The 26,917-nt window shown below is 39.3% G+C and overlaps 1 pseudogene; it reads left to right on the plus strand.

Annotated features, from left to right (window-relative positions):
- Nucleotides 1–2,404: 2,404 nt before the first annotated feature.
- LOC145099071 (vacuolar cation/proton exchanger 2-like) lies at nucleotides 2,405–4,706 on the plus strand (annotated as a pseudogene).
- The last annotated feature ends 22,211 nt before the right edge of the window (nucleotides 4,707–26,917 follow it).

Below are 26,917 nucleotides of genomic sequence, written 5' to 3' on the forward strand. Positions count from 1 at the left end.
TGGAACGCAAAAACAAAATGAAAAACTACAAAGAGATTAGTGAATAAACCCCTAACAACAATGCACATAATAATTGTAACATTGAATACACGAACAACACATCACAAACTCATTTATAATCTCTAGATGTCTTTCACAAAACTCGGTATATAATCACATAAATACACCAATTACTAGGTATATGAATAATGTGAGATTCTTATACTAAAAATCTTCTTGTTTTAAATTTATATAACCTTTATATATGTAACACCCGGAAACCAGAAGGTTAATTAAGGAAAGATATTATGCAAATTGATCCTCTACTCGTCGAGTCCTAGGGGATAACTCGACGAGTAAGAATAAGTTTTTGGACACGCATAGAGAGACCTACTCGACGAGTTTAGGAAGAACAAATCGACAAGTTAGTCGGGGTTTGGGAAACCCTAGATTCGGGTTTTTACACACTATTTAAGCATCTTAATCTCCACCCCTCAGCCTCATTTACAACCCCCAAATCCTAAACCCTAATTCACGAAACCCTAGTGCTTTGTTTGAGGTTGTGAACCATTTGGGGTGATTTTTGTGTACTTTGAAGCTTGTGGAAGAAAAGGAAACTAAAGGCTCAAGAGGAAGAGAGTAGATCCAGAAACTACACTTCATTGGCTACATTTTGGTAATCAAGTTTCTATTTTGACCATTAGTTCATTAGATCTCTTCCTTTCTCTTTTATAAAGGTTTTGGCCCAAGAATGATAGCCTTCGGAGAATGGTCGACCCAAGTGGGTATTCTTCCAGATCTAAGACCTTGAAGGGATGACAAGGCATAAAGGTGTTTTAAGTCCCCAAATCGCTTTGATGTATCAATCTGATCCACTTGATGGTGTGGAATCCCAATCAAGTGGATGATACAAGATAGAATGGAGAAGAAGAACAAGAACAAGAATAAGAACAAGAACAAGATGAATCTTCAATGCACTCATTAATATTCAATAATGATCCATGTACGCAAGATATCCACACACACAAGTTCTCTCTACTTTCTCTCTCTAGAACACCAAGTATGATAATGGTAGATCCTTTGAACGTGTTTTACTCCTTGGACACCCCCTTTCTCTATTGTCTAACCCCCATATATATATGGACCGAAAACCAAGGCCTAAAACCCAATTGTAACACCCCGATTCTCAAATACCCATTTATGGTTATAAATTCTCATGAACTCAAGGTTTACTCGACGAGTTGGTTGCCTGAATCATCGAGTAGCAGTGGGTTTGGGCCACGTGTTTAAGTGACCAACTCGCACTACTAGAAAAACAGCCTTTTACGACGCGCAAAACACGATGCTCTTTGATTTATGTTACGCATTAGAGAGTGACATTAAAAAAGTATCATCTCTTCAAAAAATTTAAGGATTTAGGTCGCATTACTGAGTGCCCTTAAATTAGTGTCTCATGTAAAAATATTAAAAACACAAAAGGCACTTGTGCGTCGTCTGTGAATGTCGTTTTATATTTTTTTTTTAAGAAACGCGCGTGTCCGAGGGAAAATGAAATCCCCAAATTTTTTAAACCCCCACCTTCTTCTCCCTCGTCTCCACCCCTCATCCACATCCACTACCTCCAATCCTCATTTCCTCTTCTAGCCTCAAACTACGACGATGCACCTTCCTTCTCGAATAATGCTTCATTTACCACCATCGTCCGATTATGTGAGCCCAAGGAATTGACGGAGACGAAGAAGATTATGGATCAATTGCTTCACATCATGTTTAAGGTTAAGGGTTTGAGATTTCTTCCAAATCGACCCTCACACCAAATGGTTCGATCTCCTCTCTTTTTACCTTGTTCCTTCTACTGATGCCTCCACCTTCTACCATCGATGTTGATCTTTGAATTAGCAACAAGAAGCCCTAGGGCCTCCGCCTTCACCCACCTCCAGCGCCTCCAACAAGAAGCCCTAGGTCCCCCGCCTTCACCCACGTTCTCACATGTTAAAGACACGCCATCCCAAAATTGGAAAAACTAGGGCTTTTGTGCCTTGGATCTCACAAGAAACAAGTTCTCCTCGTCCTCAACTCGCCCATCCAAATTCCTTCTTCTTCAAATGATTAAATGTTCTTACCTCTCAACCGTACCTGAATCAATATCTCTATCTCTCTTGTTTCTATTCTCTCAATATCTCTCGCGCTTTTCTATTTATAGCCAGAGTTTGAGAGCGAAAAGAAAAAAAGAAGAAAGAAAAGATGTGCCTATTCTTTCTCTTTCTTCCTCTGGTTCGATTACAACCCTTTTTCTCCTTTCTTATTATTTTTTTTCCGATTCGCAGGTGATAGTTTCACTAGCAATCCAACTTTTTTTCCCTAACCTTATAGTCCCTCAGTGCAAGCTTGGTAGATTGAAGAATTGGCTCAACTTGCGGATTCGATGCGGCAGGCTGTGGCTTTGCTTAACGATGAAGATGTTGATGCAAATTCATCATCTTCTTCAAAACGCCCTTCCACATTTCTTAATTTTGTTGCTCTTGGCAATACCGTAAGTTTGTCTTACATGAGCTCTTTTGATCTGACTATTTGCTTTTGTGTTGATTGACTAAGTCAGTGGATCTCTCGATATGTTTTTGTTGCGATACCTATTTTTGATGGATCTTTTTCTAAATGTAGTTGGGAACTATTTTTGCTTAGATTCCAATTTAGCATATAGGTGATTCAAAACTATTGCTTGCAGCAGAAACTCATCTACTATTGCTTAATGCCATATGTCGAAGTATTAATTTGCATTATGCTTTCTACTAGATCAGGCTCCACTCATCAACTGCTAGGGGTCTACTGTTTAGATAATCATGGAGCCAATCTGATCTTGCTAGCCTACCCTTTTGCTTTTTCAGGTTTACCAATTTATGGATCTTAAATAGTTCATTTCTAATTATGGGCTACCAATTGTTCAGAGTGCAGGTAAATCAGCAGTTTTGAACAGTTTGATTGGGCATCTTGCTCTGGTACGACCTTCATTTTTCTTTATTTTCATATTTAATCTGGACATATATATTCACTTTATGTTTTTTCTAATTCATTATGATAACAAAACAAGTCATTTCAATTTTCAAATTAACTTGAGCAGCCAACTGGTGAAGGTGGTGCAACTCGCGCGCCAATATGTATTGAATTAAAGAGGGATGGTAACTTAAGCAGCAAATCAATTGTAATGCAAATTGATAGAAAATCCCAACCTGTGTCTGCAAGTGAGTCCTCGTGTCATACTTAAGGGCTTAAGCCAATTCGACACACACATACACACACATTTAGTAATAGGGTTCTATACATATATATATATATATATATATATATATATATATATATATGTGTGTGTGTGTGTGTGTGTGTGTGTGATTATTGAATCTGAATGCTCTTTTTGTCCACCAACAGGTGCTCTTCGACACTCATTACAGGATAAGCTTAGTAAAGTTTCAAGCAAGAGTCGGGATGAAATATTTTTGAAGCTTAAAACAAGTTTGGGTGAGTCTGTTTGCTTAAAAATATCAAGAATTTGACAAATGCATCATAGTAATTCGGTTTCTTTTTATACCACTTAAGCTTGATTGTTTGTTTGCTTCATTTTTTTAAAAAAAAAAAATTCTATGTTTTTGACATATTCGAGATACAATTTAATTCCTTGTTTGATGTATTTCACCATTCCTAGGGGAGGGTGAAGGAATTCAATTCCATGGTATGCTACGTGCTGTGCAACAATCATTACTAGGGTCAATTTTGGCAAACATGTTGCTTGTTCTTGGATGCACGTTTTTCTATGGAGGAATCTTTCTTCCTAAAAAGGAACACGTTTTGCAGCCAAATGTTGTGATGAGCTCAGGGTTGCTGTTAATGGCAGTGATGGGTCTGTTATTCCCTGCTATTCTTCACTTCACACACACTGAATTGCATTTTGGAAAGTCAGAATTGGCCCTTTCAAGATTTAGCAGTTGTGTAATGCTTATTACATATGGGGCCTACTTCTTCCTATTGTTGGAAATGCAGCAGAACATGCAAGTGCCATCATGTTTGTCATGAAAGACAAGCTTGTAAGTTATTAGTCATTACAAGAATCATAATTCATTTTATTTAGTTTTTTAAATATTTTTACTTACAAACTTTGCAGGATATCTCTTTAGGAGTCGCGATTGGCTCCTCAACACAAATATCTATGTTGGTTGTACATGTTTTTTTCTCTGTATATTAAAAGAAAGGTTAATTTAAAGAAATAGCAACATAATTTAAACAAATACTAACTTTTATTTTAAAATTTTTGTGTTTGTAACTGCAGATTCCATTTTGTGTGGTTGTTGGGTGGATCATGGGGCGTCCTTTGGACCTAAATTTTCAACTTTTTGAGACAACAACTCTTATTATGACAGTTCTAGTAGTGGCTTTCATGTTGCAAGTAAGCCTTATATTCATATATTTTTACAAAAATTTGACTAAATTAAAATTTTCAATTAAAAATGGTTATTTTATATATTTGTAGGATGGAACATCCAATTACTTCAAGGGAGTAATGCTTGTGTTTTGCTATTTGATAGTTGCTGCAAGTTTCTTTGTACATATAGACCCTCTATCTATACGTAAGTTATAGCCATTGTTCTCTTTCATTTGACTTTTGACTAGACCTTTTTTCTTCTACATTGTTTATGGAACTGACTTTTGTCTCTGGTTTTGCAGAAGATAAACCTTAAAGCTTTGAATCCGTCATAAAGAGTTTCAAGTCAATTGTATGTTCTAGTTTGACTTTCCTTGATGGCATATAGTTATTATTATTGCATACTACTACTACCTTAACCGAGATGAATGGATTGCAGTGTTGCCTAGGGCTTTGGTGGCAGGATTTGTGAAAACAGATAAATATTTCCTTTTTGCTTTCGGTGATTTTATATTGAATGCATGTAGTATCACAGAGTTATAAGCAACTAGTTGGTTTGATTCCTTACTTATGGATTGTTATGAATTCAGTTCAATCATCTAGGTAGTCTTTGGTAATGGAACCGTGGACGTGGTGGTGGTGGTGGTTATCGTGGTGGTGCCCCAGTCAACCAAATCCAAACCTTAATTTAGCTGCTGCTGGGCTTACCCCTGGGTAAATGAGAGTCAAAAAGACGTTTTTGCCCCTCTTTATTATTATTATTATTATTATTATTATTATTATTATTATTATTATTAATTTAAATTTTTCTCAATCCATGTGGGCTTTATTATTATGAACAAGTTTATGATAAATCTGATGTTTTTGGTGCTCTTTATTTTACTGCAGCGGGCAGATGAAATCTGAACAGGAGACCATTATGGCCCAGGCTTAACAACATATAGCTATGCAGGTACTACAGAGTTTATTATTATTATTATTAATTATTATTATTATTATTATGATTATTATTATTATTATTATTATTATTATTATTATTATTATTTATGTACGTTCAATGCTTTGAAACTTCATGTTTTTATTTGTCAAAAATGGTCTTAAAAGTTGGAGGGTTTAATCTTCCCGGATTACCTAGATTACCTGATGAGATTCAAACTAAAGTTTTGTGTTTAACAGAGGTACCTTATGTTTTTTCTTTTTTAAAAAGAAAAAATGTAAATGATGTTTAAATAATATTTTTGAGAAAATGTTAGGAGTTGGTTAATGTGGAAAACCTCATTTTGAGAAAATATGATATTTTTGAATAATTTTGGTAAAAGCAAGCATGGTTTTTTTGGTGCAATGAAGGTGATCAATGCTGATAAATTGATAGATGATGGAGAATATGAAGAAATATTAGAGGATATGAGGGAAGAAGGACGAAAATTTGGTAAAAAAAATACTCGAATTAACAACCCTTTTCTGTAAATGATGTTGTGATTGTGGGAGAGGTATTGTGTTTTTCTCTGTTGCTAGGTAACCTTTTCAACAACAGCATTCTACTTAAGCAGATGAGTAATCAAGATTAAGGGAGACTTGTAATCATGTTTGGCATTCCTTTCCAGTAAGAAACAGAGTTGTATGATTATTTGTTAGTTTTATAGGAATGTATAACACATGTTAGCAATGTATTATTTTTGTTTAACATTTGAATGATTCTTTGTATGACATTATAATTTGTGCAATTTATTTTATTTTTTGAGTATGAAATTTTATTTTATATTATGCAATGGATTGTATTTTTTATATATTGTATTTTATTTCTATTATAAGAAATTAAATGCAAATTTAATTTAAAAATTAATAAATATATAAATTTATTTTTTTTAAACATTTAAATTTACGATACGCAAAAATGTGTGTCATCTTCATTTATGACATGACCTTTCTTGACAGAGGCTTTCTTGATACGCATTGCGTGTCATTAACACGCGCGTCGTAAGGTTACGACACGCGAATGCGTGTCGTCTTTCTTTATGAAAGGGCCTTCCTTGATACGCATTGCGTGTCGTAAACGCGCGTCGTAATTGCGTGTCGTAAATGAGCGTCGTAAATGCGCGTCGTCTCTCTTTATGACAGGGCCTTCCTTGACGCGCATTTGCGCGTCGTCTGAGCCTTTTACGACGCGCAATGAGCGTCGTAAAAGGCTGTTTTTCTAGTAGTGTCGCTGAGTCGGAAGAGTGACTCGACGAGATGGAGCTGGAGGGTGAAACCCTAATTTCTGGGGTTTGGCACCCTATTTAAGGGACCATTAGCCTCCCTTAGTTCCTTTGCAGCCTCTTGAGAGTCCAAAAACCCATATTGAGTGTGCTCCATTTGTGTGTTTTAAAGCTTTGGAAGGTGTATCTTTGTAAGAAGAACTTGAATGTAACAACGTAATTTTCAAAATAAATTTTCATTTTTCATCAACCAAGTTCATATAAAAATATTCTCAAATATTTCCAACAGTAGTTTTTGAAACATAACATATCCCAAGATCATAAAGATGATACTCTCTCTCTAGTGTGTACGAGTCACGCCGGCGCCTTTCCACGGTCCTTGCTAGTACCTGAAACACATAACACAACAACTGTAAGCCTAAATGCTTAGTGAGTTCCCCAAAATACCACATACAACACATACACCACTCAAGGCTATAATACGACCCTCCGGTCGATGTGTCTCAGCGGGACCCTCCAGTCCCCTAGCTCGTTGGACCCTCTGGTCCGGTCATAGGCTCATAGCTCGTAGGGCCCTCCGGCCCGGTCTGTATCGTTGGACCCTTTGGTCCGGTCTTAACATCATACAACATACATATAACACATAGCACATAATCTCATACATAACACACATGACCCTCTGGTCAATATATAATACCATTCTAGGTACGTATAGTGAGAAGACTCACCTCAGGTGTCTCGGTAAGTCTCTGACTCGGTAGAAATATGATCTAGCCTCCGCCTAATCACATAAAGTAGATACTCTCATAAATATAACTATAATCAAACCTTTCTTAACATCCTCAGAAGGGTAAAAGACCATTTTACACCTCTCTTGGCTTAAAGGCCTCATTGTTGACCAAACCCTAAAAGTCCACAAAAGTCAACAGTCAAACTTTGACCCGACTCGTCGAGTGCACTTAGGCTACTCGGCGAGTCTACACGTGTCCGCTAATTCTTTAGTCCCGCTTGGCACGTCGAGTTCCTCCCCTTGCTCGACGAGTCACCCCTGGCATGAATCGCGGAGCCACCCCGACTCAACTCGCCGAGTCTCAAGAACAACTCGGCGAGTTCCGCCTTGAACTCCAGTCCTCTAATCCCCCTCTGACTCACTGAGTTATCTCCCCAACTCGACAAGTCTACCCATTGAGTGGTTTACGGGAAACCCTAACCCTACTCGCCGAGTCTGATCTATGGACTCGGCGAGTTCATGCCATGCACATACTCTAAAGACCTCCTGAGGTCAGATCTATTCCATTAATCCATAGATCTGACCTTCCCAAGCATGATAATCACGTAAAGTTCAGACCTTGACACTCAAATAGCATCTAGATGGTCTTACTTGGTGATTTAGTCCCAAAATAGCATCCTAAGTTCATGACTCCCAAAATAACTCCAAAAAGCCCCAAGGGTTAAGGTCTGTGGACCTCTTTGAGTCCAGATCCAAAGCATGAACTCAAGAAGGGACCAATTGCTCCACAAATCCATCCTCTAAAGGGGTTAGAAAACCCTAACTCTAGGAATCAACACCAAATCCGAAGAAAGGTCCGAAAAATACCTCAAGATGAAGTCTATGAACTTTGAAATCACCAAAATCACACCTCCTTCAGCCTCCTCTTGCCTTGGTTTCCTCCTTCTTGCAATAACACCAACAAAATGGTCACAAATGGCCTCTCCTTCCTCACAAACGCTCTTAGGGTTCTCTCTCGGGTTTGGTAGCCGCAAATGACGGCCCTAAGGGCCTTTAAATAGGTCCCAAACCCAAGAAATTAGGGTTTCATTAAATAGCATGGACTCGCCGAGTCCACTCATGAACTCGTCGAGTCCAGCTGTGAACTCGGATAAGAATCCGCGACCATACTCGGCGAGTTTAAACACCAACTCGCCAAGTCCCCTCTCAACTTCCAAAAATAAAGGAATAAAATATTATACTTGGGAATCTGGATGTTACATTGAAGAGCAAGTGACTAGGAGCAAAGGACTTGTGGGGATCTGATATCTACCTTAGATGGTATCTTTTGGAAGGTATCAAGTCGTTACCTTGGCCTAATTTCATTCTAGATCTCATTTGGTTAAAGTTTTGGGCTTTTCTAGCATATTGTGAAGCTATTTTTGGGTATGAGCTCAGATCTGAAGTTTTAACTTCAGATTTGAACTGTCCTTGGTCTTTAAATCCATAAAGCTATCAGCTTTGGCAAGAATGAACCCCTCCTTAAGTGTAAAACTCCATTTCAAGCTTGGTTTTGGCATTTTTAGTCATTAGAGCCTTGCATGCACATAAAGTTTGCAACTTTACGTGATAAGCATGCCTTGGGAAGTTGCATCTGCAGTATGGAGCCTTAGCATGGCTTAAAAAGCATATGTTTGATGAAGGACTGAAGGGAGTTGGCGAGTCTCATAGTAGACTCGGCGAGTCATATGAAGATGTTCATGGACTCGATGAGTTGGATGAACAACTCGGTGAGTCAAATGAAGATTGTCGTGGACTCGGCGAGTCAGTAGAGTGAATCGGCGAGTCGGGCAAGATTCTTACCAACCACTGGATGCGTGTGAACTTGTCAAGTTGCAGGGGGAAAAATCGACGAGTAGTCAAAGGGTTTCAACCGCGAGCCTTAAGAACTCGACGAGTCATTCTGGTGACTCGGTAAGCGGATGAGTTACGCCGGGAACTAGGCGAGTGGATGGGTACACTCGACGAGTTCAGGTCAACATGGACTGTTGACCTTGACCGTTGACTTTGACTTTGACCAAGGATGACTTTTGGACTTCTGGGGCATTTTGGGAAATTGGAAATTTATGGATATAGTTCTATGGTGGATATAGATGGTGGAGTTTGTGGCGATGATCCGAGAGTTGAGATTATCACTTCAGCGCGTCAGTTGCGAGGTGAGTTACTATACTCAAGGGTCTACGGCACCAAGGCCGGCCCTTTTGATTGTTACTTGGTATGTTATGCTATTATGATCTGTTAGATCGGTATCCTAAAGGGTAGGGTAATATTATGCATTAAGTGGTATGATATGTTAGATCGGCATCCTGGTAAATAGGATGGTACTATGTGTTATGTAGTATGATCCGTTAGACCAATTATTGTCTATAAACTGATATATGATTATTTGTTATGTATGTACGTGCACATGTTTGTTTGGCGGTTGAAGCTCACTTGCGTTGTGCGGAGGCCAATAGACCTGGGCATTCCAACATGTTGGTTGTGGGCCATGAGTATTCCATCCCGAGGATGATTGGACTCATAGTATGTGGCCATTCCAACCTGTTGGTTATGGGCCTGGGGTATTCCATCCCAAGGATGATTGGACCCATAGTATGTGTGCATTCCAACCTGTTGGTTGTGGGCCGAGGGTATTCCAACCGGATGGTTGAGTGGACCTATAGTATGTTGTTTATGATTATATGTGTATTGTTGTGGTATGGGTATTTTGGGGAAACTCACTAAGCTTTCGGGCTTACAGTTTCAGTTTATTGTTTCAAGTACATCAGGGGATCGCGGTAAGGCGAAGGCGTGACCGTACACTTCCTCGATTGACGATTATGATTTCTGAGAACTCTGATGTATAAACTATTTTGAAAACAAATTTTAATAATTGAATGGTTTCAAATGATTTAAAAAGTTTTAAATTGGCTTGAATTTTATGGGTGTTACAAGTTGGTATCAGAGGCTTGGTTTGAGTGAATTGTCGGAACACTCGTGTGAATCTAGTCTCAAATCAAGGAATGATTTTCAAAATGATTTTAAATGGTTTTCAAAATAAGTAAAAGAGGATGCAAAGTGTAGGATCAGTCGGAGCCAGTAAGTAGACCCCAAAATACCATACGGTTATTTGATATTGTGATATGTTAGAAAACCATGCTAGTACTAGGCTAGGGATCTTCAGGAATTGCAGGATAGAATTGCCTGATTACATGATGCCTGCTAGCCTAGGGTTTCCTTTATATGAGATTGACATCATTATTGTAGTTGTTTAGTGTATGCATCACGGTTATACATAACTAATATCTTATAGCCTGAGAATGTTTGATTTGGCCTTATGTCCTGTTCTTGTCTGATTTGTAACAACCCAAAAATCAAAGGTAAAAATTTCATTTTTATTATAGCCAAACATTTATATCATTTATTTCAATCATTCCAAAACATCGTTAATTAAAAACATTTATCAGAGTTCATTCCAAAATCTATCATTACGGAAATCATGGGTGTGTGCGGTGCGATCAATCTGAGCCCTTCTTTTCCAAATAGATGATTCTTGAAACAATAAACAAAACTATAAGCATGAAGCTTAGTGAGTTCCCTAGAGCATACACACACACACAATCATGTATAACATATCATACTAGCTAATCAGCTATACATAACGCATAAACCATGCAAGCCAACACATAGGGAAGCCCTGGAAACCCTCCAGGGTCTTACTACGGGTGCCATGGGAACCCCGACATGGTCTTAGCCCAATGCCTCGGGAACCCCCCCGAGGTCTTCGACCTAGGATGCCAAGGAAACCCTCTAAGGTCTTATACCTAAGTGCCTCAGGACCCCCCCCCCCCCCCGAGGTCTTTGACCTAGGATGCCAAGGAAACCCTCCAAGGTCTTACACCTAAGTGCCCTGAGAACCCCCCGAGGTCTTTCATGCAAGCACAATCACAAAGCATATAAATTCACATAATGGCTAACACATATATCGTAACACATAATGGGCCGGCCTTGGTGCCTTAGACCCATCAGTATGGTGAGGAGACTCACCTCGCACTGCAGAAGCTTCCCGCATGAAATCATTAGTTGTTGCCTCGCCAGCTTCCCGAACTGTCACTACCAATCAATATACCCAATTAGCAATTGGGTCCATAGCATAATCCTTAATCCATGCATTGGGTGAAATGACCATTCTACCCCCGGTCCTGTATGATTCAAAACTAAGGCCCAAACCCAAACCAAAAGCCCAACACTATAATGTCCATAAATCCATCATTGGCCCAATTTTCCAAATTAGGCCCAGACATTTATAATGGATCTTATACTGAAGCTCAATATTCTCCTTAGTCAATAATCCTGACCCAATTGGCCCACAACAACCTAGTCCAAGAATTAGCCCAACCCGAGGCCCATAATGCAATATTCATTTCTATATTGGGCCACAAGGCCCAATAGGCCCAACTATTCCATTATTGGCCCAAAGATGCATTCAGGCCCAAATATCAGCAAATCCAGGCCCAAAACCATTAGGGCCTAAAGGTTCGAAGTCCACAAAGGTCCAAGTCCTCCTGAGAGCGTACGCCCAGCGTACCTCTTCTGTACGCTTAGCGTACTGAGCAAATAGATTGTATGCGCCGCGTACTACATAGTACGCCCAACGTACAAACAACTCATGCACAACATCCATTAAGTGCTTAATACTTGATCCAATAAGTCCAAATCACAGATCTAAGCTGTACTTAACGTCTAAACCCATAAAGTCACTGACTTGGTGACTTTGCATGCCCCAAACAAACCCAAACTCCAAAAATGGCATTCTACTTCCATAAAAGTGACCCTAACTCAAGCATGAACCCATTAAGACCATCAAGATGGCAACTTTCTGCCTTAGGGACTCAAATAGCATCAAGGGTGGCATCCCCAAGCCTAAAAACAGATTTAGAGCCATAAAGCTTCAACCTTGGGACCAAAAAGAAACCAAAACCCAAAAATGGTATATCTAAGAGATGAATGATCAAGTTCAAAGCTGTATACCTTCATCAAGTAGAAAATGAGTCCTAAAAGCCAGATCCATAAGCTCCTCCTTGATTCCCTTCCTTGCAACAAGTTCCATCTTCTTGAAAATGGGCCAAATATCCCCAAAATGGACTCCATAAGCTCCAAAATGCCACCATGGTTGCTATATGACGATTTCTAGTGTTTACAGGGGTGGATGCTGAAGATATTAGGGTTTGGTTATGATATAAGGAGTTTGAATAGGATCCAAGACCCTAAACTAGGATTCTGATCCGACGAAATTACGCCCAGCGTACTCCAGAGAACCTTCGCGACCACTCCTGGTCATTACGCTCAGCGTAATCATCATTACGCCCAGCGTAATCCCTTTTCCCTAGTACGCCTCGCGTACTCTTTGTGTACACCCCGTGTACTCGGCTAAGCCTAAAAACCACGAAACTTCCGAAGGCCATAACTTCTTCGCTACAATTTCGGTTCCGATGATCCTTATATCCACAAAAAAGGTGACGAGAAGCTCTACACTTCTAAAAAATCAAACCTTTCTTAAGGCCTTCTTAACAAAAATCCATTTTCCACCAAAAGCCCGAACTGCCACTCTACAGAAATACCCTTAGGTTCCAAAACACGAACCGAACACCCAAATCACTTCTAATACATCACCCGCACCCAAATGGGACTAGATCCTACCTTTTCAAAGGCCCTAATCCTTATGATGACCAATATTCGTCCCACACCCTCAGGCTAGGAATTGATTCAGAATAGGGTGTTACATGATTGGGGGCTTAGGGTAGGGTTGGATATTCGAAAGTCTATAGGGTCTAGTGTTATGTATGGCTAGCATACACTAGGGCTACAGGGTTGGTGGAAGTTTCACGGATGAATGGATTGCGTGGGACCGATACGTCAGTTATGAGATATTTAGCTTGCCTCTAGGAGTGAGGATTAAGCGCTCGCTATGTGTATGTATATTGTTAGGGTGTTGTGGTGATACTTGAGACAAATATGGGTAGGCATGGAAGGTAGTATGAGCTCGTACTACATAAAGTACAAGACCCATACACGTAGCAAGGAAGTCACAACCCCTAGGGTTTAGTTGGAAGTTGGTTCCATGTTATGGTATGGATTATTCGAGACGTTTTGAGACCGGATCCGGATCAGGATCAAGAGCTGGCAGCCAGGATAGGCCAGTATTGTCAGAGGATCGTATCAGTGAGATCATCCGAGAGTAGGTGATCGAGATCGCTCAAGGACAGATTCCGGAGATTGATTGGGTCTTTCAAGACTGTCATGGTTGAGTATTTTGTCGAGCACCATGCAGCCATTGCTGAGACGGTTGTTGCGGAAGCTTTAACAGCTGTAATGACGGCAAGGGGAGGAGCTGGCCGAGCTTCCTAGTTCTGGGACATATTCTGATGAGTAGAGGGCTGCAGTTATTAGGTATCGGAAGATGATTTGTACTCGTTATATTTCCGCGGTTTGAGCGGGAGAGGCTAGCATGTGGGTTTCTAGATTTGAAGCTCGGGGGCTTTGCTCAAGGCCGAAATATGGGTCGCGGGAACTCCAGAAAGGAGTGTTGGTTATGTTTAGCTGAGGTTTTCTAACTGGAAGTGGAATGGTTAATTGATGGATTGGATTGTCGTTTTGTAGGGTAAGGATTGTGCCATCTCAGTTTTTCGAGCTCGAAGGAGTGAGCAGGCTTATGACCCAGGGCAGGTTGTCTTCCAGCTTGGGGTCAGTTGGTTGTAGAGGTTGGCAACATTATTTCAGCACCGGTGAGCGCAAGTGGGTCGACGTGGCATAAGTACATGTGGAGTCTGGTTTACCTTGGATCTCTTGCATCACACAGTAAGGATTGATTGTGCAATCTATTGAACTTTTGGGATTGTAGATTATGTCTTGTGAGTAGTTGTAGCCCGGTTTAGGGCAGAGGCTGTTTCAGCTGCTGCAGTTCAGCTATAAACGTTTGAGCCGGTAAGTGAGTCAGGGTGCGAACCCTGAAGAGAATGATTCTAGAGCCCAAGAGTGGGAAGATTATTGGAACACCTTTGGAAAAAGGGGTATTATGTGGGAAGTCTGCAGACAGGGTTTCACAGGATGGATATTTAGCATTGTCAGGACTCAGTGGTCTTAGCAACCTTTCGTGATTGACGAACGAAAACGCCAAAGGAAGTGGTTCGTTGCTGAGTTATTAGTTTGAGAATTTACCTTTTGGTCTTCAAGACATGAGTATGGGGTCATTCAAGCATTAGTGGCTGTCGGTTTCTCTGGGATTCAGGAAGTGTTCATCTGGTTCTTAGAAGTGTGTGATCAATTAGGACTATCTAGTAATGGAGCACTAGTGGTAAAGAGTTGGTTGTCATTGGATCGGTCGTTGGGAAGTGAGAAGGATTGGGAATCCTCCAATTTTCATGTATTATGAAGGCTTAGTCGAATCTAAGTGGGGGAGTGTTACCCCGAGATGCGGAAGTGTGATAGGTTTTGAAACAGGGATAAGTTTCACAACCCAACAAGGAGAATGGAGGCCATAGTGGCTTCTTGGTTTGAGGGTTGTGTTGATTGGGGGTTCGACAAGACTCCCCAGCATAAGAACACGTCTTTTGGGTGCTTGATAGCAGAAGTTGGGGAACCGGGTTGGAGTTCTAGTCAAGAATTGAGTTCAGTTCGAGTATTCAGTCGAGGGTGTGCTCGACTCTGAGGATTTTTGGATTGATAGATTGAGGGTTTTTGGATTGATAGATTGAGGGTTTTGTTAGCTGCCAGGGCTCAGCAGTGCATTCAGCTCGGGTGCACGAGATATTCAGCGTATGTGGCAGACCATAGATTTCCGAGAGAGTGGACGATCGACATGAGGCCTAGGGTTAGACCGGAATTTGAGCCCACAAAGTGGATCAAGAGTTCGGAACCCCAAGTGGGTGAGAACAGTTTGCATGGGAAGGATCACCAGGAGGGCTGGTCCAGACAGATACTCAACAATTTAGAACGGTATAGACATGTTGAAAGCCTAGAGGGGCGGTCCATACATGCTGAAGGTTCTAAGAGTGGTCCAGATAGACTGAAGGCCTGGTGAGGCGGTCAAGTCATACTGAAGACTTTGTATGTGCTTGTATATCTATGTTTAGGTATTGAGTATGCTGCTACGCTATAGCAATCAGCAAGTTTGTCCCCAAGTATTAAGCATGTTGTTGGAGTAGGCTGAGGTCTCCGGTGTATTTTTGGGTTTGATCGGGAGTTGTTATTATAGATCGGATGGAGTATAGAGGACCTTGGTGGTCTTATTAGTTCCGAGTGCCTCAAAGGATTAATCTTCTTGGATCGGGTAATACTCTAATTGGGGACTGGGAAGTAGATCCAATTGGGTATTCGTCAACCTTAGGAAGGCTTGGGATTGGAATATCCTGTCATTCAGGTTCTGGGAACCGAGTTAGATTTTTCTCATGATCGTCTATGGCATTTGGATAGGGTTGAGGTGGTCCCACTTTATGCAGTAGGCCAAGATACCCGGTGCGGGCCGACTGTAAGTCGTAGGCTTGGAGGCTCAAAGGGAGCGATAGGGTTGAGACAGTAGGCCAACAAACCCTGAGAATTTCAGCACGATTATATAATTGCCTAGGTATGATTGGTATTCCAACCAGAATGGGTGATATGGGTTAGATATGAGTGTCGTACTGGTTGGCCGATAGTGGTAGGTATGTTGATGATGGTTTGAGTTATTGTGATGTTTCTAGGGTTGGTTTCATCTGTGATAGAGTCATAGCGTGTCTGAAGTAAGGAGAAGATGGGTCACTAAGACCAGGTAGGATGTGAGGCTGACATGGGTCATGTAATGTTCATTATGTTGGCAGGAATTGGTGGCAGGGCGTGGAAGCAAGTCCAGCTAGTCGGTTTCTTTTCGGGAAGACGCGTGGGACTGCTGTTTGTGTGTTTGTGTCTTGGTTCAGTAATCGGTAAGGTGACCGATGTTGGGGTTGTGAGCAGACAAGTTGGGACCAAGGAGGTTTCGACTTCACTTGAGAAACGTCATATGGTAGAAGGAAGAGTTGAAGTGGGTTTATGACTTGGGATTCATGTGTAGAAGTAGTTTTTGTATCATTATGCTGTTTGTTGAGGAGAGGAGCATCATTAGGCCCTTCGGGTGGCGGAGGAAAGTGGATATTTGCAAGGTCGGAGTGTTGGGCAATTTAAGTGATGACAGTTGTGTCGATCGATCATCGGGAGCATTTCAATCATGAGCTGAGGGTCGGGGAGGGCATATCAGACTCATATCGTGGGCTCAGAGGCAATCCATGGAGTCTCACAACCTCCTTGATGTAGATTTGGGTCAGCTTTTCCATCTTGTAGGATTCTTTTATTGGAAGGAAATGAGCAGATTTTGTTAGTCTATCTATAATTACCCATATTACATCCAACCCGCCAGTTGTCTTGGGTAATTTTGTCACAAAGTCCATGGTAGTCCTCTCCCATTTCCATTCGGGTATCACTGGTTGTTGCAGTAGTCCCGAGGGCTTTTGGTATTCCACTTTCACTTTGGCGCATGTACGACACTTGTCCACGAAAGTGGCTATCTCTGCCTTCATATTAGGCCACCAATATTGTTGCTTGATATCCAAATACATTTTATCTGAACCCGGATTAATAAAATATCGCATCTTGTGGGCTTCATGCATGATTACTTCTCTCAATCCCTTGATTTTGGGAACCCAAATTCTATTCATGAAGTAGTGACTTCCGTCGTCTTTAACTTCGAGCTCCTTCTCCATTCCTCGTAGTGATTCACTAGCGATATTTTCTGGCTTCAAGGCGTCCAATTAGGCTTCCTTGATCTGTGAGGCTATATGAGATTGGATGGTGATTTATAGGTTCTTCACACGACGACTTTAATACTCCTTTCGGCTCAGGGCATTGGCTACCACGTTAGCTTTGCCTGGATGGTATTTGAACTCGCATTCATAATCATTTAATAGTTTAACCCATCTTCATTGCCTCATGTTTAGTTCCTTTTGATTTAGAATGTCCTGGAGGTTCTTATGGTATGTAAAGATGGTGCATTTGGTACAATATAAGTAGTGCCTCCAAAATTTTAAGGCGAAGACCACTGCCCCCAGTTCGAGATCATGCGTGGTATAATTTACTTCATGCGTTTTTAGTTGTCTGGATGCATAAGCAATTACCTGCCCGTGTTGCATAAGAACACAACCTAAACCCTTATTCGAAGCATCACAGTAAACTATGAATTCTTCGGTTCCCTCCGGTAAGGATAGCACTGGAGCACTACAGAGGGCTTGTTTCAAGGTTTTGAAGGCGATCTCTTGCTTCTCCATCCAGTTGAAATGTACGACTTTCTGTGACAATGTGGTGAGAGGTTTGGCTATCCTACAAAAGTTCCAAATGAATCTTCGGTAGTACCCTGCTAGACCCAAGAATTGATGAATCTCCGTTGGCGTTGTCGGAAACGCCCAGCCTTTAATGGCCTTGACTTTGGAGGGATTCACATGGATTCATTCCTGGCTGACTACATGTCCCAAGAAATTTACGCTGCGGAGTCAAAACTCACACTTGGAAAGTTTCGCATACAACTTTTCAGCTCGAAGGGTCTCTAAGATCTGTCAAAGGTGTTGACTATCCTCTTCCTCGCTTTGAGAGTATACGAGAATATCATCGACGAAAACGATCATGAATTTGTCAAGAAATGGACGACTGACTCGATTAATGAGGTCCATAAATGCAGCGGGGGCATTTGTTAGACCGAAGGGCATCACGGCAAATTCGTAATGACCGTAACAAGTTCGGAAAGCGGTCTTGGGAATGTCCTCATCTCAAACTTTAAGTTGATGATAACCAGATCTCAGATCTATCTTTGAAAAGTAACTAGCCCCTTGAAGCTGGTCAAATAGATCATCAATTCACGGAGGTGGATATCGGTTTTTGATGGTGAGCTTATTCAGTTCCTTATAGTCAATGCACATCCAGAAGGATCCGTCTTTCTTTTTAACAAAAAGAACCGGAGCTCCCTATGGAGAGAAGCTTGGTCAAATGAATCCTTTATTCAAGAGTTCACTTAGTTGGCTTGACAATTCTTTCATTTCAGCAGGAACTAACCTATAGGGTGACTTGGCGATCGGAGTGGCTCCAGGCACTAGGTCGATTCGAAATTCGATTTGTCGTTCTGGGGGTATTTCCGGAAGTTCTTCTGGGAATACATCCGGAAAGTCACATGCCACTGGGATGTTTTGAATGTTCGCTTCTTCCTTAGTTTTATCCACCACATGAACAAGGAATGTGTAGTTCTTCTTTTGTAGACACTTTTGCGCCTTGATACTCGAGATAAAACGAAGGTTTGCTGCGGGTTTATCTTCATGGATTATTAGGGTTTCGTGATTAGGAAGACGAAGGCGAAAGTCCTTCTCGTGACACATAATACCGGCATGATGGGGGCTCAACCAATCCATGCCGATAATCACATCAATACTTCTAATATTTACAGGCATCAAGTTTATTTGTGTTTGGGTTCCCTAGAGTTATTGGAGAGTAAGGTAGGCTTTTGGATTCATTTCCCACTATAATTACTCCCAAGCACATGTTGGTCATATTCTGAATAAATATAGTTGATCAGGCTGTATTTATCCCTAATAGGACTACATAACTGCCCAGGTTTAATCATAGTGTTCCATATCCTCCAGAAGCTTTAATTAATTATTATTAGGTTATTATCGTAATATGCGCACATAAGTGTGAAATTTTTGTTTTGTTCAGAGTTATTTAGTCCCATTGTGTTTATAGTTGCATATCATGTATGGTTAGATATGCTGGTTCACTATAAACATTTCTCTGATACCAACCTGTCACACCCTCGAACCAGACGGCGGAAATGTCTGGGGGCTCGTGTGACTAACAATTGAATTATCATCACAATGAATATACATGAAACATAACACATTCATCACCAACATTACATATAACAACCAGCATTGTTCACATCAAGTACATTGTTATAAGTTACATAGTTTCAAATATCCAAAGTACGATAAGTGATGTTACACAAAATAAATCCAGACATTCTTGAAAATCCTTCTTGCTTAACGATTACTTGAGAATACAAGTTATTTTGAAAACGGTCAAAATATATAATGTTGGTGAGTTCATAAGTATGGTTGAATAAAAGTCTTTGTATCTTTCGTAAAAACCCAGAAAATCCGATATTTTCTGTAAATTGTCTGAAAATGATGTGAAAATCAAGTATAAATGCATGTGTGAATTTCATAGTTATAACATATATAAGTGTAGTTTAGATTCTTTGTATTGTGAATAAGTGATAAATGTATATGAATATTTCCCCAAGAAAATCTAATATTTTATGTTTTATAACAAAGTCTAGGTTCTTGTATCGTTAAATAAGTCGTTTTGCATTGACACAATCGAAGAGTTAATCTTCGAAATGTTAAATTTGGTATTGAATCCCTATATGAGCCGTTATAACCATGCATGATAATGACTAAGTTGTCCGTCTTGACATTTTTCCAAATGTCGGTATTGCTTAAGATTTTGTCGCCCTATACTGGCCTAGTCTAGTTGTAGCGAACAGCTAAGGCGTAGGGAGTCATCCCGTATAGATCTATACACAAACTCCTGCTTTCCTTCCAGGAAACTCTTATTATCACTACAGGCTACGATTGTACACTCAGAGGTGCCAAACGACATGTCTCACTAGATTCTCAACCCTTTTGTACTATGTTTAATGTTTATGTATAGGTGGTATGTTTTCGTATTCAAAAGGTACATATACAAGTATACGGAGTTTAATGATTACGCAAGGTATAGTTACGATCTACTAGCTTGTTAATTTCATTCCAAGCCCAATTAGCATGTAAATGGACCAAAAAGGGCCAATAACATGTAAGAGGGTAATTTAGGCCCAATAGACATGTAAATGGGCCACAAAAGCCCAATAAACATGTAACCCATAACTTAGGCCCAAATTAACATGTAAGTGGGTCGTTAATCCCAAATAAACATGCCATGGAAAACATTGGGCTCAATATACACTTAAATGGTCCCTTATGGCCCAACGGTCAAGTAACGTGAATATTAGGCCCAATCAATAGTTATCGACGTATTTCGTTCATTTGTTTTGTTATGTTGTTTGTTTTAGCTCGAGGTTTACTAAATTGATGATAAAAACCCTTCTTTTTGTAAAAATGACATTTTTGGCCAATAATCCTCCAATTTTTAATTAGGCCCAAAGTTTTGTAAAAATGACACTTTAGTCCATAATTTATAAAAATCTGAAATTTTGTCCCAAATGTTTAGAAATTCACAGATTTAATCCAAAATTTTATAGTTTGACATTTATGGCCTAGTTCTGCAGAAAATTACATTTTCAGCCTCTTGTTTGTAAAAGTTGTCACTTTCGGCCCAATTTTTGATAAAAGTTACATTTTTGGTCCAATTTAGGAATAAATGTTTTTTTTACCCCAAAATTTGGTTTATTTATATTTATGATTCAAACTTTGGCCAATTTACATTTTAATCTCCAAAAACCTCATTTTTTTGCAATTTTGGGCCCAAAATCATGAGGCCCAAAAGTTTGGCCCATTAAGCTAAAATTTACATTTTTGGCCCTGTGGAAACCATGTTTATCAGAAGAATCCCTTTTTATACATGTAGGACCGGTTTGGTCCCTATAAAAACATAAATGTCACTTTTTGCCCTTATCTTTTGTTTTCTTGACAATTTTTTACCCTTAACAAGGTTTTTGTTGAAAACTTTTATATCTTAAACATGTAATCACTTTTGACTTGATAATGTGATGTACAAAGTGTCTTAGTTCATAAATCTTTGCTCCATATTACTTAAAAATTCGAGATTGATAAGATCTAGCACATTTTCACAAAATATACTAAGAATTCACACAAGACATGCAAATAACACATAGATCTACACATTTTACTTGTATTCTCCCCCAAAAATCATATGAAAACCGAAAACAAGGGGTATAAACTCACCTTTGCTTGATGTTTCGGTTTTTGAAGAAGAAGTGGAAGAGATCTTTGGTCTTAGCACACCTTTGTTGTGGATCTTGAGTTTATGAAGCTTCTAAGGTGTGATTATGGAATAAAACTATGTAAGAAGGAGTTTTTCATGTTAATATGAAAGAAAATACTTGTGTTTGACAATACTTACCAAAGATTGGAATGACTTGATGAAGATCCTTAGAACTCTAGCAACTTTTCGAGATCTTAGAGGAAGGAGGAGAAGGATGCTTGAGAGTGATTGAGGAAGTGTTTGGAAGAGTGTGTGTGTGTGTGTGTTTTTGGCTCTTAGCCGAGTTACCAAGAGGAGAGGGGAGAGAGTTGGTGAGGTGACTTGCATGGAAGTATGGTGGTCCTTGCATTGATATACGTTGAACAATATGGAGGTGACACCTCCTAAGTCAACTCTTATTACGTTTCCTTTTTTGTTTAATTGATGTTGGGTCGAGATTTTTGGGCCGAGGAATGAGAATGGAATAGTTTGAGCCCATTAACATTTAGTTAGGATTTTTGGAACCTAAACATAAAATTTTTGGCCCATTGGCCCTTGGAAGCACTTACGGCTCAAATAGAATAAAAAGATGGGTTTATGGCTCACTAAGGTTAATTGGATTAACTATGGCCTATTAAGGCCCATTAGGGTTAGAATCAACCATTCTAGGCCCAAATGGTCCAAAATGCTATGTATTTATGAATTGGGTCCATTTAGAGTCCAATTAGGGTTTCTAAGATCAACATAATTGATTTGAATGCCTATTGGTCCATTAGGTCCAATAAGGAAATCCTAGTCCAATATGGACTTAAACCGGGATTCTTAGGGTATTCCAACTCTTTGCTGAGCATAAGAGGTGAATTCAAATGGGCACTGAGTGATATTTTACTTAGAGTATATGTTTTACAAAAGTTGAATGATTACACGAGAATAGAATTTCCTAGCTAAAATGCTAGTTGTGACAATTCAACCGTAAACTTATATAAAAAGAATGTCCAAATCTGACTTCGTATGAGGAAGTTATGATTTTTCTAAGTTTTGGATACAACAGTAGACAACTAAAAACTTGAAACAGAGATTGAGTGACTTTTAGTCGGCACAACCTGAATGAGAATCGAAGATCTCGACAATGGTAGTGCAATGGTAAAAAGACAGACGAAAATGGACATTGGATAATGAAGTTATGAATTTTTAACGGACTTTTCCAGTTCCGGCCTGTTAAAAATATACTATTAAAAAGAAAAATCAAAATTAGCTGACGGGGTTTAAACGAAAGTCGTAGAGCATAAAATCATCTACGCATGGATATAAATAACGTCAAATCAGAACTCGTATGCGAGAGATATGAATTTCTAAAGTTTGGGACATGAATTCCTAGCCTGTCAGATGCCTCATGATGTGAGCCAGTAATGGATAGGTTCTAGGGTCGAGCTGTCAGAAGTTGAGTCAGCGAATGGATAGGATCGAACTCACGACGTGAGTCACTCCATGCTCACGACGTGAGCTCCAAAATCACTCCCTATAAATAGAAACCGAAGGTCTCGGGTTTAGGCTGCTCAACTCTATTTCACTCTCTACTTTTACTCTGGGTTAAGCATCTCGAGACTACCCTGACGCCCCGGTTATGTGTCCAAGCCCTGACAGAAGCCCGAAGTCCCGAAGTTCCTGAGAAACTTACATCTCTCCGGTCGAAGTGTTGCTCGTGTGTAGCTCGTTTCTACACCAGAAACCTGCGGTTACGTCAAGAAAGATCATTCCTAGAAACAAAACGCTGCCCGATTTACTCTTACCAAGTGAGTTCATACCCCCTAACTTATCTTTTAAATCTTTTAAATGATTTTAAATGCTTTTATGGGGGGGGAGGATACAAGTAAAAAATCATATTGTTGTATAATCAATCACATGTGATTTATAACTATCGAAACAAAATATTTCTTATACTTCAAGCTGTGTTATCAAACAAACTATTTCAAATCAATTCAATACCTATGGGTAGCAAAGGTGTACAAACATACTCAGTCATTCAAACAACATTACTAGTAAACTATAATAGGTGTAGTTTAGAGGACTACTACTCACTATTTCTAGTACAATGAAACATACAAGAGTCAGTTCATACATGAGTCAGTTCAGAAAGAACATACTATAAAGAGAAACATGGAGGAACATACTATACACTAGAACAGAAGGAACATACGATAACAAGAACAAGATAACAATAATGTGAAAACACTACTTCATGGCTTAGCAATATTCTTGTTAGGTCGTGTTTTGTAACCAGAGACTCCTCGAGGGAGAGCATGAGTTTGTGTATATGTGACAACCCGAAATTTCCATTCTGAACAAACCATATCAAGCCAATAGATGTAGATCAGTTACAGTGAAAACTCGGATTTCGAGTATAAGTTTGGCAGCTTTCAGGATTTTATACTTAAGAAGATATTAGGAGAGTGGTTGCACTAGGGTTTTGTGCAACACTGTTATTCCATTACTCTAAGACATTAGAGTTCGTTCCAGGAATAAAAATATTTTCTGCCAAAAATATTTCAGGACTATAAATAGAATTCTGAACCAAATTGGTTCATTAGTTGAATTCCAATTAGAGAAAAGCCAAATTCTCTCTCACGGATCTTCGGGTTTTTATCCCAAATTGTGAGTAACTCTTTCTAGTAGTGTTAGAAAGCTTTAAATGTGTTCATAACATAGATTACATAGCTAAATCATCCAATTTAGGAGTTTACTCCCCAAGGTGTTCTTGGGCGGTAAACTCCTGAAACCGAGCCTAGATTGTCCCCCGTGTTTAGTAACTACCTTGGACATGTGTAGGAGTGTTTTAGGGACAAGAAATCAACCAAGAAACACCCAAGTTTAGGAGTTCACGGCCCAAGAATAGCTTAGGCCGTAAACTCCCTTGAAACATGCTCAAATGGTGTTTTTAAGGCACCTAAGGCTTGGACTTTATGTTAGACAAATACCCTAAAGTATTTAGGACCTAGAAAACTCATGGAAACACAAGTGTGGAAGAGTTTACGGCCAAGAGTATTTCTTGGGCCGTAAACTCCTTTAAAGGGGTCAAAGGACACCCTAAATCCTTCCTTAAGCCAAGAGACAATTTGGGCATGTACCTAAATGAGTTATGGACTAGTTAAAATACTTAGAACCCCAAGAGTGAGAGAGTTTACGGCCCAAAAGGTTCTATGGTTGTAAACTCCATAAAATGGTGCCAAATGGTGCCATAAACTCTTCTAAAGCCAAGAACAAAAGCCTAGTTTAGTTCCTAGTTAATTTAGAGGTTATAAAGCACCATATAAACCCTCCCAATGGAGTTTATGGTCGTAAACTCCAAGGGAATATGGTCTATGGGCCGTAAACTCCCCAAAGGAGTTCATATGGTACCCAAACACTTGTATAGCCTTGAAACAATTCCCCACTAGAGTTGTGATAATTCTAAGCACCATTTAGAGCCTTGATTAGGAGTTTACGGCCAGGAGTTTACTCCCCTGGGCCGTAAACTCCAATGAATATGGTCATTTGACCTTAAACTTCCATTAGGGGCATTGCACTCCTTTGTTGCAACCCATTAGCCTCCTAGCACTTGACCAAAAGTGTTTTCCTCGCGCTTAAATGTTATTACTTGTATAATTAGTGTTTTGATCACTAATTATTTATATACATATGTTTTCATATGTAATTAGGATCATTGTGTGTGTCTAAGTCTTCACTTGACACCAAGCACTTGTCCGATCTTTCCGTACGATAACAGTCCGTTGAATTCCAGTCACTTACTGCAGGTGAGTTCATACCCCTTAACTAATGTTTTAAACTATTTTAAATGTTTTATGGGGGGATACAAGTAGAATCATGCTACTTATTATGTCAATCACATGTGATTAGTAAGTAGGATTATATTACTTATTACATCAATCACATGTGATTAATATACAGCATTCAAATGATTTGGCTACTCATTAGCCGTTTTACCAAATAGTTTCCTTCAAATGATTTTTATAAACATTTTATATGTTTTAAACTCCTTATTACACTGTACATCTTACTCCGTACATTACCTTTCAAACTTATTTACAACTGTGTTTCAACCAAATGTTTCCTTATACCTAAACTGTTTTATCAAACTTATGCCTTCAAATTGTTTTATAGATTGACATCAAGTCGATCTTTTCTTAAAATAATATTTACGTTTCAAATGTCTTACAAAACTTATTTATGCTTTTATATTATAAATTGCATGCCTCTATATGTATAGTTATATAAGAAATGTTTAAAAGACTTAGGAAGGCTATCCACCCTATTTCCTTTTCGCGCTTGAGAAGTGGTCTGGTGGGATATCGGGTACTCGTCCGAAAGTCGTTTAAATATTAGTTATATATCATGTGTACCTATATAGTCATAAAAGGTCCTTCCAGTTCAGCTCATCCCCTTGGGTAGCAAGGGTATACATCCATGTCCATACGTACCAGTTAGACTGCTAGTAAACTACCATATGGGTAGTTTAGGAAGATACTAGAACTATTACTAGAACACGATATCATACAAATGAGTCAGTTCATTCATGAGTCAATACCTTCTAGAACATTACAGTACATTACTATACTTGCTAGATAGAGAGAACACACATTACAGCTAGCACACGTAGAACATTACAGTACATTACTATACTTGCTAGATAGAGAGAACACACATTACAGCTAGCACATGTAGAACATTACAGTACATTACTATACTTGCTAGATAGAGAGAACACACATTACAGCTAGCACACGTAGAACATTACAGTACTCTACTATACTATTACATGATCACACTTATAGGAGTACTTTTACATAGATATATCAGGAGGAGTCCTATTACATTTTATATGTATCGACTCTGTTATCAAATCCTCATTCTTATCTTTACCTTGTGATACAATCACATAATCGACGAGATAGATTGGATTTAATATCCTAGTACCAAAGGATACGTTGCGGGATTGACCATTCCTAGAATCTCTGTTAGCTACAGAGGTAAAAGCACATCCACGGATGTCAACGGTTGATATCATTACAGATATACTTTAAGGGACTGACTATTCCTATACCCAGCTGTTAGCAACAGATGTAAAAGTACGTCTACGGATGTCTTAAAGTTAACAATGTTAGTTACCCTAGTACCAAAGGGTAATATTCAGGTTAGTTGTATTATTACCTTTATTTTGTGACTCATTCACATAACCAAGGAGGTGAATTATATTTAAGTATCCTAGTACCAAAGGATACAATTTCTTATAATGATAATAATAGTAACACAGTTAGGTCTTGGTAGAAGACTACATTCAGAACAGTTAGGTCTTGGTAGAAGACACCTTCATATACTAGTAGGAATCATAGGGATTCTAGGGTTTTTCAAACACTTACAGTTCATATACACTTTCGATACTTATAATACATAGACTTACAAATTCTTACATATAAATACTTACATACAAATTAAGACACTAAATACTTATGATCTCACCAGCTTCAAAGCTGATACTCGCTTTCAAAATTACTT

This window comes from Lactuca serriola, chromosome 4, assembly GCF_051521515.1.
Source record: "Lactuca serriola cultivar US96UC23 chromosome 4, Lser_US96UC23_V15, whole genome shotgun sequence".
NCBI classification, from domain to species: domain Eukaryota; kingdom Viridiplantae; phylum Streptophyta; class Magnoliopsida; order Asterales; family Asteraceae; genus Lactuca; species Lactuca serriola.